The sequence below is a fragment of the Triturus cristatus genome, chromosome 4_1 (assembly GCF_964204655.1).
Source record: "Triturus cristatus chromosome 4_1, aTriCri1.1, whole genome shotgun sequence".
Classification (NCBI taxonomy): domain Eukaryota; kingdom Metazoa; phylum Chordata; class Amphibia; order Caudata; family Salamandridae; genus Triturus; species Triturus cristatus.
In genome coordinates, this window is record NC_140585.1 from 703,516,836 (window position 1) to 703,528,596 (window position 11,761).

The window sequence follows — 11,761 nt, forward strand, 5'->3', positions numbered from 1 at the left end:
CAGGCTCGCCAATAACTATCCTCCATGACACAACTTTCTATGCTAAAGGACGTTGAAAGTGCGATCTACAAACGATATTAATCCCAAAGCATTTGGCAAGAAACCTATTGATATACTGGGTTTCTTTATGGCCAAGATACAGTGCTCAGGTAGAGAAACTATCACCATGGTGTACATCACTATCAAAATTAAGAACAATATTGGCTGGCAGGACCTAGCCAAAATGGGTCTACAACTGGTTCCTGGTTCCAGTTATGCTAGGCAACATACCTGAGAAGTTGGTATGTAGCTTGGAAGAACCATTGGAGACAGTTTTGGTTAAACACAAGGAACTCTTCACAGAATGGGTTGGGTCTGTTGCGTGTTTTGTACACCATATCAGAGTTAAACCCAATGCCAAACCTTTTGTTCACAAAGTGCAAAAAATTACTTTGTCAGAGAAAAGTTTAAACAATTGCTTAAGGATTTATGCACCCAAGGCACCATAGAACCTGTAGAGTCATCTCAGTGGGTGGCTCCAATCGTAGTCGCATGAAAAAAAATCAGGTGTGATTAGGCTCTGCGCTGACTTGAGAACCCTGAATGCTAACATTTTAGTGGACTGTCATCACCTACCTAGGATACAGAAAATGCTAGTTAACTTAGGCAACGCCAAGTGGTTCTCCGTCATAGATTCGAGATCGGCCTACCATCAAATTGCTTTAGATGATGCCTCTCAGGAACGGACAGCTTTTGTCATGCCTTTCTATGCCAACAAATATCTCAGGCTACCTTTCGGGCTCGCATCAGCTGACAGCATCTTTCAAAAGTAAAGTTAATGGATGTATTGTTTACTGACATAAAAGGGGCCCAGGCCTACCAGGATGACATACTGGTCTTAGCAAATTCTCTTGAGGAACATAACATTATTCTTGACAAGGCATAGCCCATCCTAATACACAGGTGCAGGACACTTAGAAATGATAAATGAACATTTGCTACCAAAGAGTTGGAAAACTTAGGACACACCATATCAGAATCGGGCATTACATTTTCATTAGTGAAGGCCATCAAGGAGGAAATTGCACCTACAGACCGCAATGAGCTTCACTCATTAGTTCTTCTGGATACTACGGAAGGTTTGTTTCAGTTCATGTTTTATCATTGGAACCACTCAGGCTTTTACTTAGGAAGGGTCAGTAATTTGTTTGGTCTGAAGAAGTACAAACAGGTTTTGAAAAGTTAAAAGATGTAATTGTACAAGCACCAGCACTGTCTGCATTCAGAGAAGAGTGTGCTTCGGTTATCAACCAAAGTACCTCTGCATCAAGTTCACATTCCTGACACACCTTGGGACAGATTAGGTCTTGACTTTTCAGGACCTTATATAAACTTGCCATGATATTTGAAATATGTCATTCTTTTGGTTGATTATTTTTCAATGTGGCTAAATTTTTCTTTTGCCAATTTTTCCTCTACAGACTTTGCTGTTAAATTCCTGGAACACGTATTCTCAATAGAGGGATCTCCCAGAACTTTAGTTACTACAAATGTGTCACATTCGGTATCAGAGCAAATGCTTCAATTTCTGGCCAAACATGATGTTAAACACTTAAGGGTTGATATCTATTTACTATTGTTCAATGGTTTGGTGGAGAGAGGGAACAAGGTAATTAAGGAGGGTGTCCAAACAGGCATAGCAGCAGTGTTGAATGTGAAACAGTTTATCAAACAGAAAATCTGGGAGAACAACACAACACCACATTGCACCACAGGAGTTAATTCAAGTTCATTCTGCTTTGTTCCCTTCCTGGTTAAAATACTAACTGGTCATCAAGGATAAAGATGTTGATTCTACTGTTAAGGAAAAGGATATACCTAGGCTTGTGGCAAACAGACTAAAATGGCACAGTCTGGCAACAACACTCACAAGCATGGCACTTTTACCATTTTTGAGGATTAAGTCGTGATCAAAAAACCCATCATAGTGAAAAAAGGGAAATCCATTTTTTCAGCACCAACTGAAAGTAGTAAGGGCCAGTAAAAGTTCAGTGTTACTAAAAGGCCAACATCATTATTCAGAAGGAATGCACTGGTTTAGGCTTAAATTGGACGCAGTGGTACAACCTGCTGGAGACAGCGAATATACCACCCCTAGTTGTGATCTGTTCACAAGTGCTGAAGAAAGTAACCGCCGTTAGTGGTGTTGCACCCACAGTAGCATGCACCAGGTCTCGCAAAGTTATGAGACTAGGTACATATAAGGACTATACAATGTATTAAAGTTGGTTTTGCTTTTTGCCTTAATTCTGGATTTTTCTAGAAATTTTGAAGTTTTTTTTGTGTTTTGGGGGGGGGGGGGAAGATGATGTGATGCACAGTGGTGTGGCTCGTGGTGCACTTCCTGCTTGCAGGCTCGTGGTTCCAGTTCAAGCCACACTGCTGTGTTTATAATCAACTCTGTGGTGGCATTTTAGTGTACTGTTGTTGTACGCGGCCCGTCCCCTAGATCGGGTGGCTAGGATTCTTGCTGACGATGTCAGTTTCTTCTTGGATCTGAGCCGGCCGGTCTCTGCCCATCGTGGGTGAAGCTTTTACAGAATAAAGTCACTTTAATGCAACTTCCCGGCTACAGTGATACTTACCACACTGCTACTGCTGAGGCACTGTTACTGCTGAGGCAGGCGCTGGTCTTTCTGTCTCCCGCCGTGTAGTAACAAGTGATTCCTGGCTGCAGGCAGTGTCACAGGGGGTGCTGGCCCAGCAGGCAGTACAATATCTGGCCTGGGAGGCTGCTGACGAGGCATGGGCGTGACAAGAGGGCTCAAGATTGAAGCTCACCTGCCAGGCTAAAAAACAAATGCTGCCAGCAGGACCTCCCCTGAAGCAGAGAGCACTGTGAGGGGTCGCAGCAGCACAAGGCGCTGATTGTTTCCTTTGGCGTCAAGGAAAAACCAAAGCTGCCGCCTTAGTGTTTTCCTGGACCAATCATTGGCTCAGGTTACTGAGATGTCAAAGTAGTAGCTAATTACCATGCCAGCTGCCTTTGCTAAGCAGCTTCATTCAGCACCCTTTGTTGTCTGTGGTGGCCCCAGGAGTGCTATTGTCCACAACTAATGCATTTTAGTGCAGTGATGCAGACATCAGCACTAAACTGATTTAGTCTAACCCCTGATGCATGGTACTTGGCAGGACTGAAGATGGTACTTTTTGACAATTATCGAATTTCATGGATTTCACTGCTTGGAATAGCTCGTGAAAAAGTATCACTTCAGCTGTCACATGTCTCACAGCACCGAAACCGCCCTCATCGCTTCCACCGACCACATCAGAACCCTGCTGGACAACAGCGAAATCGCAGCCCTCATCCTCCTGGACCTCTCTGCGGCCTTCGACACCGTCTGCCACCACACCCTGCGCACACGCCTCCACGACGCAGGGATCCGTGACAAAAGCCTGGACTGGATCACCTCCTTCCTCACCGGCAGAACCCAGGGAGTCCGCCTCCCCCCTTTCCGATCCGAAGCCACCACGATCACCTGCGGCGTACCCAAAGGATCATTCCTCAGCCCGACCCTTTTCAACATCTACATGGCACCGCTCGCCAACATCGTCCGACCGCACCACATCAACATCATCTCGTACGCTGACAACACCCAGCTAATCCTCTCCCTCACCAAAGACCCGGCCACCGCCAAATCCAACCTCCACGAGGGAATGAAGGCCGTCGTAGAATGGCTGAAGAGCAGCCGTCTGAAACTGCACTCTGACAAGACGGAAGTCCTCATCCTCGGCTCCACCACCTCCGCATGGTATTACTCCTGGTGGCTGGCCACGCTGGAAGCTGCACCGACACCAACCGACCACGCACGCAACCTGGGGTTCATCCTGGACTCAACGCTCTCCATGACCCAGCAAGTCAACGCTGTCTCCTCCTCCTGCTTCAACACCCTCCGCAATATATACAGATGGATTCCCACCGAAACCAGAAGAACGGTCACCCAAGCCCTTATCAGCAGCAGGCTTGACTACGGCAACGCCCTCTAAGCGGGAACCACGGCCAAACTCCAAAGATGACGCAAGCGCGCACAAAACTCCTCCGCACGACTCATCCTCAGAATTCCTCGCAACAGCCACATCACCGCCCCCACCTGAGAGACCTGTACTGGCTCCCAGTGAACAAGAGGATCACCTTCAAGCTCCTCACCCACGCTCACAAAGAGCTACACAACGACGGACCAGCATACCTCAATGAACGACTCACCTTCTACAGCCCGAACCGTCAGCTCCGGTCCGCTAACTGCGCCCTCGCCACCGTCGAACGCATCCGCCGAACTAACACCGGCAGCAGATCATTCTCCCACCTCGCCGCCAAGACATGGAACACCCTCCCCATCCACCTGGGTCAGACCCAGGACCTCCTGACCTTCAGGGGACTTCTCAAGACCTGGCTTTTCGATCAATAGCTGCCTCTCCCTCCTCCTAGCGCCTTGAGACCCTCACGGGTGAGTAGCGCGCTCTACAAATGTACTGACGATTGATTGATAGGCAATGTAATGTCATATATAAGGAGGCTAAGATCAAGGAAATGTCACACATAAGTGTTGGAAGTGTGGATATCCATCCAAAAAAACAAGAGTCAGAGGTTGATGATGGGACGTGATTTTAATGACACGTCTGCACAAATACAAGTTCAAGATACGAATGAAATAACCTCCCCACCAGAACCATCTCAACCTTCCAACATTTTCAAACGATACATTCTTCACATGACACGAGCCAGTTACGAGCCGACCACGCTCGTGACAGCTCATGTCAGATTACCTTGTTCCCAACAATAAGGACTCAAAAAACCTGCCAGCTACTCATTTAACAGCTATTCAGAATCAAATGCCACGTGGAATGTGTGCTCAGCAGGTGTCCGCAAGCTTGGTTTATCTGCAAAAACTGCACGTTTAAAAAGAGGGTGACTGTAAGTCATGATGCTGTGCGAAACCAAACAATACTCGCAGCACTGACGTTGACGCGAAACATGCAAAGTGCGCTAAGAGCTGTATTTAAGTGAACAGGAAGTACATATGCAAATACGATGACAAATGAAGAGATTAAAAAAAGGATAATTTGTATGCAATACGTATTGATCAAGTAATTAGCAAAACAGTACGTTTCCTGATTAATTAAAATATATATATATAAAGACCACTTACGTGATATCCGTCTTTGACGGTTCAAAACTGAAGTGTAACTGCACGGCACAGCACGGTCGTCTCAGCACATACATACGCAACAAGATTCGGAAAAGGCGGAAATAAGCGTTTTACTACAAATCCCATGAAGACATTTGCCTACAACTCCCATAAAGCGCATTAGCTATCGACAGTTAACTGTTTTCTTTCTCACATTCTCGTGTGGATGAAATGTATTCCGTATGAACACCATGTTCTCCGTGAGAGGGCGGGGCTGCAAGTTGCCGGTGTGACGCTACTTGATCACGTGCTTTCATCCCCTCTACTCGGAAGCACGTAATACGTTTTTTTGATATTATGTAAATCGCCATATTGGTGTTGCTTGTGGCGTTTCATTGGACATGATGTGTTTTAGCGACAGCATTATTTTAGGCGGTAGATCATAAAGCATAGGATTCAGAGCGAACATTGAACACTTAAAGAATTAAGCAAATGTAGTTCTTGCTAGTTCAGCCAATAAAACCGACTTTGAGAAGGGCAAAGGTTTAAATGAGCAGCTGATTAAATCACACGTTCGTGTTATTTGTTACAATTTTCGGATGAGTTTTGGTACTATTAGTGGAACTATTTGCATATTGATGAAATGTGTTTAACAGGGCAATGATGTCGCAGAAAGGCAATTATGAGTAGGGCTCCCGGTTTAATGGTATTTATTTTTTGTCATTTCCGTCTGTATGTAGCCATATTTATTTGTTGTCAATTTTATCTCTATTTATCATTATTTATTATGGGTTTTGTGAAAAAATAAAGCTGAAACTGGTATATTTCCGCATTTATTTGACCAATAAATATGCAGTCATGCTTGAATGCCTCCCAGGTTTCAGTGACATGAACACCCACAGAAGATAAATCAATACACTTATATGAAAATATGCACATTTCAGTATCAGTCTTGTGCATAGCTACTGCTGTTTAAGCCTCTTTACTAAACTTTCTTTTTAGGTCGAGCCTAGCAGCGCGTGCGCTAGTCTGCGAGGCATGCTGTAGCTCCTCAAGTGACATTAATTACACACCTCACTCCCCATTTGCTCCTTTGTGTGCCTGTGTAAATTCCCTTACATTCAGTGGCCAATTTTTGCATTTGTACCTCCCTTTGGTAGGTGGTTCCTGTCCCTGGCGACTGGCCCTCTTACAATTATTATCCCTCCTGTGTCTATTTTGTTACCTTTTTACATTTCTTTTTCTGTTTCTGATGTGTTTTAGGATTGTCGGCACCTTTGATGTTTCTTGTCCTCGCGTGATCCTCCCGCCTCCCTCCTGCTGCAATGCTATCTATCTCTATCGACTACTTTCCGCCAGCGTCTTAGTTTTCTGTACTCCTCAAGTTAATTTGTTGTTTAGTGAAGCAATACTTTTGTTTTCATTCCACTCCATCTTGTGTATAAAACCAACTTGTCATTGCACTTTAGTTTTGTTTTGGTTCGGCGTAGTCTCTCTTTATATATGCAAATGGCAGTGTGTGTTAGCTGTGCCATGGAGGCCCGCTGCCCTGTTCAGAGGCTTTGGCACCAGGTGGCCCCTTTGTTTATCTGACTGCGAAATCTCAAGCTGATCGCCGCCTGGGCCCGGTCTCCAACCACCAGCACTAAAATAAACAGCTTGTCTCTAAACATTGCCCCTCATATCACAGCATCCTATCGTGCTCTCTCAGACCTTGGCCCTAACCCCTCTTCCTCTTTTTCGCTCATTTAATGGTTTTACTTGACTTAAATCGGGTCTTTATATAGATGGATTTCCCTAGCTGGAGTGTCCACTACTGCCTGTCTAAACCCAGCAGCACCCTTCCATTCCCCTGCCATGGCTGCTGATGCTAATCACCCTTATTGATAGGGGAATCCCAGCCCAGGTGGGAGAAAGGGGGTCACTAAGGACATCAGTTTGACTGCAACACTGATCTTAACATAAACGATGTCTGGCCGAGCCCGAAGAAAACCTGTTTAAGCATGCAACATGCAGTTACACACAGTGCTCCATAACAAGCACATTAACCAAAAGTATTATCTTACCTACTTAGAACCGCTGCATACACACAGATTTCAGCATTCAGCGCCATAACCCACTAAGCTACATTACTACCTGAGTTTCTTGCCCAGCCGATATTGGCATTAAAATAACTCACAAATTAATGCTGATCTTGAGGAAATCGGTGAGTAATTTCAAGATCCCAGGTTGAGATCATTTGTGGCCACGTCAGCTTTTTATTCTCCCAATTACAAAATGGGGTTAGCAAATAATATATGAAAAAACCAGCACACGTGTGTTATTTTGTGTATAAACTTGTAGGTGCAGGTACTAAGGGGTCTATTATGATGTAGGGCGGATCGCCACCGCAAGCATGGCGGTGGTGATCCGCCCTACATCATACCCCGCCCGCCTCCCATTTCCCCCGCCATATTATGATGGCGGGGGGGGGACCGCGGCGGATGGCAAGACCGTCCGCTGCTTTTCCGCCCAGTCGACTGGTCGACCGGGCGGATTAGGGTTGCATATGGTGGCGGTGCTAGACACTGACAGCCATATTAGGATGCCAGCGGGAAGCAGCCTTTCCGTGGCGGCAGAAAGGCATACTGATGCCTGAGTTGGGGGCCCGTTGCGGGCCCCCTGGATGATGGGGAGGGCACATGGGGGGTACCTCCCTGCATTTGCATGGACGATGTGGCAGGCACCGCGTGGTGCTTGCCACGTTGAGCACCGCCCAGCACAATGCTGGGAATAGAGAATGCCACCACCACGGTGGCATCCTAATTGCTGGTGCGGGACCGCCGCATCACTGGCGGCCGGTCCCAGCACCGCTAGGGTGGTGGATCCTAATAGGCCCCTATGTGTGGAATACGGATACTCGAAAGATATTACTTTTTTTTTTTAGTGGACAGGGTTTAAAGTCCACTTGAACGCCTCATCTGTACCCCTGTGCTTAGTGAACATTACCAGCTCCAGCTCTCCACAGACAACACAGCGTGCCTCACAGTAAGTGCCTGTCCCGGCAGATAATTATATGGAGATTAGCCCTTGCTGTGATGGCCGAAAGCCGGCCTGCCCCTCCATCAGTGGATGCAGCAGAGGGTGCATGATCCCACACGAAGACAGAGGCAAAGATTTACTAATGGCTGGCTCCAGCATGAGACCCGAATTTTCCGGGGGACCAGCTTAACTTTTAAAATAGGAAGTGCCAGGTATGTAAATTCTCAGGGGATCACTGCAGCTTGCAGCCCCATTGCCCCTGCCTGCGCTTCCAGTGACAGTACCAAAACAGTTACTAACCATCGCACTCCTACAATTTAGGCTATTATAGTCCACCCACAGCTAGAAGACTGGCCTGGGGGCAGACATTATTTATTTTAAATGTATAGTGAGTTGTTAAACACTGTTTTACTGATCTCAAAATCAAACAGACAGCGCTACCATGGTCTGTAGTGTGAGAATGAGACATTGTATACTGTTTGTTGCGATGTGATAGCCTCTTTAATGTATCTTCATTTGGGAATTCTCTCTCGCCTATGTGGTGCACGTGAACCACAGAACTTTGATTCAAAGGCGGAAGTGATGTCTGCCATCTCAACACTAGAGTAAAGTATAGGTGGGCACTCAGCATTATTATACAGGGTATGTAGCTCTTCGAAAATGGATGCTCTGCCCTGGGAATGCTTTCAGACGTTTGCTTAGTACAGCATAGCAATGCTCTAATACACTCAAAAACTATACTCCACTCTATTTACCGCACTACACCCTTCAACTAAACAACACTATACTCCATATATAAACAAAACACAACATGCAAATCCATAGCACACCATCCCACTCATCTTTAGTCAACACCACTATACTACACACCACTGCATAACACTACCCTCTACTCAAATGAACTAAACTACACTCAACACCCCTGTACAACAAATAGGTAGAAACATAACACACAGCAACCACACAAATTTATAAGAAAACAAAACCATTTAGGCCAAGCTCTCCACACAGTTCCACGCAACACAAATTCAATTGCACGCATTTCCTCTCCACACCACAAAATTCAACACCAAACCACATAATTCAACTCAACAACACAATTATACAACACGCCACATACATCCAATCGACACTGCAGAATTCCATATCATGCCACAAAAATTCAACAACACAACACATAAACTCCACTACATACCGCTCCACAACACACAATCCCACTCCACATAATTCCATTACACTCAATACCACATAACCACTATCCACATAATTGCACTATACACCATGCCACATAATTCCACTGCACAAATCCACTACGCCCCATACAACTCAATGCCACACAATTCCACCGCTAACAATTCCAATCCAACCCACATAATTCTACTACGAACCACATACACTCCATAACACATGTGTAAAAGACATTGCTATTTACAGTTCCAATGGTTCTACCTCAAACAAATACGAGACCTAATGCATTTCCAATGCTTGTTTTAAAACCCCTTTACTTATCAATCCACACAGTTATTGACCTGGCAGTCATGACAAAGTGTATTTAGAATCACTCAAAAAGCACCCAATTTCCAATTTTATCCACATTTAAAAATAAATACAGACAATAAAATAAATGGTTTTCTGTCTGTATTTATCTGTAAAAATCAGTAAAAACGGAAAATAGGGAGACTTAATTATGAGGCAGTGTGTAGCTGCTTGCCGATTACTTTTTGTGATTTTGCTGAGGGTTTGTAGTAAATGAAGTGGTGACATGCAGATCTGACGAACTATGTAGCAAACACTGGCAACACCATAAGGTCTGGTTTGGATTTTACATCCTGACTTTCAGTTAGTAGGCCTGTCAGAAATTACCCCTTTTAAAGTCGCATCTTCTCGACAGCGCAAGCTGCCTTCGGCGAAATGACCTATTGTCAGCTTCCAATGTGCTCAATGCCCGCTCGCTGCTTAACCATTGGTTCCTTTTGGGTGCGTAAAGTCTTCTGCATGGCAAGAGATCAGTAACCCTGCCTTGAGTGCCCAGCTGCACTGCTGTCTGGATCCTTAATGCTGATTTTATTGTTAAAGGTGAACACGGATAATGCGGGTGCACCATGACATAGGCCTGTCTCACGGATTGCGGTCTTTTTGTACCGGGATGGGGCACCCAAAACGCTCCTCTCATAGTGGTGAAGGCTACTGCCTTTACCTGAAGTTACGCAGCACAAGCGTGGTGTTGGCAGCATACCGGATTGTGATCAGTAGTAGTGAACAGGACATTTTTATCCTGTGTACCTGGAGTGAGGCCTATGTCGTATTCATGAAGTAAGTGGAAGCTATGTTCTCGGGTTCCATTAAGAATGTCACTGTTTTATTTTCTTATATTGTTAGTTTACTGTTGGGGCTGGTAGGAGGAATTCACGGTGTGGCAGGCTAATAAAAGCTTTATCCTATGAACAGATTTGCGGTATGTATGGTGATCTATTTACAATATTTTGATGACAACTAGCCAGCCTGCATTCATCCTTCTGGGTGACATTGAATGTGAGGACAGAGAAACTTTACGATACCCAGCGTGTGAAGGACCACGAACAACATACGAACAACATACGTCTTGGTACAGCGTATGAACCTGGCTGCAGACGTTGTCAGGTGAAACCAGAGAGTGTAGGGGAGGGTAGGAAGATAACCCTCTTACTGTACTGTACTACTAAGCGTACGTTTGAAGGCAGCTGCAGTGTAAAATTGACATTTTGAGCTAAGATGTAGTTTGGCGCCTTGGGGGAAAAGGCCTTTAAAAGTGTTGGAGACAGTTTTTAACACCAATAAATTGGTACTGGCACCCCAAAATGTGGTGCCGTGGGGTACTGCAATGGGGTACTGCAGTGATTGGGGATACTGAAATTCCAATTATGGCTGACTCAGGCCCACCAATTACAATTCTTTCAGAGGTCATGTTTCTTGACAAGTGGGGTGGTAAAGTCAGTTTAGTTCAGGCGGATATGTGCCCCAAGGCATTTGGGGAGTCTGACATAGATATGTTGGGGTATTTCATATCCAGAGTGGAGTGCTTGGGTTGGTGAATTTGCACCAAGGTTTATGTGGCTGTCAAAGGAAGTATCGTCATGGGCTGTCAGAGCTTAACAAGGTTGGGTCTATATTTTATACCTGGTGCGGATCACCCCAACGCTTTCGGAGATATGCCTGATGGGTATTCAGAGGAAGTTGCTCATGAAGAGGGTCTTCATGTATATTGTGTTGATATCACGCACGTTTCAGACATTGAAGGTGTGTCGAGACAATGTCCCAATGTGTTTACAGACAAACTTGGGACCATCAAAGGATTTCCGCACCATATTAGTCTCAAGGCAGATGCCCAACCAGTGGTTCACAAGGTAATCCACTTTCCCCTGAGTGTGAGAGATGAACTCAAAACTGTACTCAAAACTTTGTGTGCTGAGGGGGCCATAGTGCCTTGTGACTCTTCTGAATGTCTCTCTTCCATTGTGGTGGTGAGGAAGAAATCTGGTGAGGTTAGGCTTGTGCCAACCTTCACTGATTGTGGGGAACAAAAAATACAAAAGGGC

At 45.3% G+C, this 11,761-nt stretch overlaps 1 protein-coding gene across 1 annotated transcript in view; it reads right to left on the minus strand.

Annotated features, from left to right (window-relative positions):
- SMIM30 (small integral membrane protein 30) overlaps positions 1 to 5,323 on the minus strand; it is a 100,133-nt gene extending 94,810 nt beyond the window's left edge. Inside the window, exon 1 of the mRNA XM_085653173.1 lies at positions 5,187 to 5,323. The gene's annotated coding sequence lies outside the window, so the exon portion shown is untranslated. The remainder of the gene's footprint in view (positions 1 to 5,186) is intronic.
- Between the last annotated feature and the right edge of the window lie 6,438 nt (positions 5,324 to 11,761).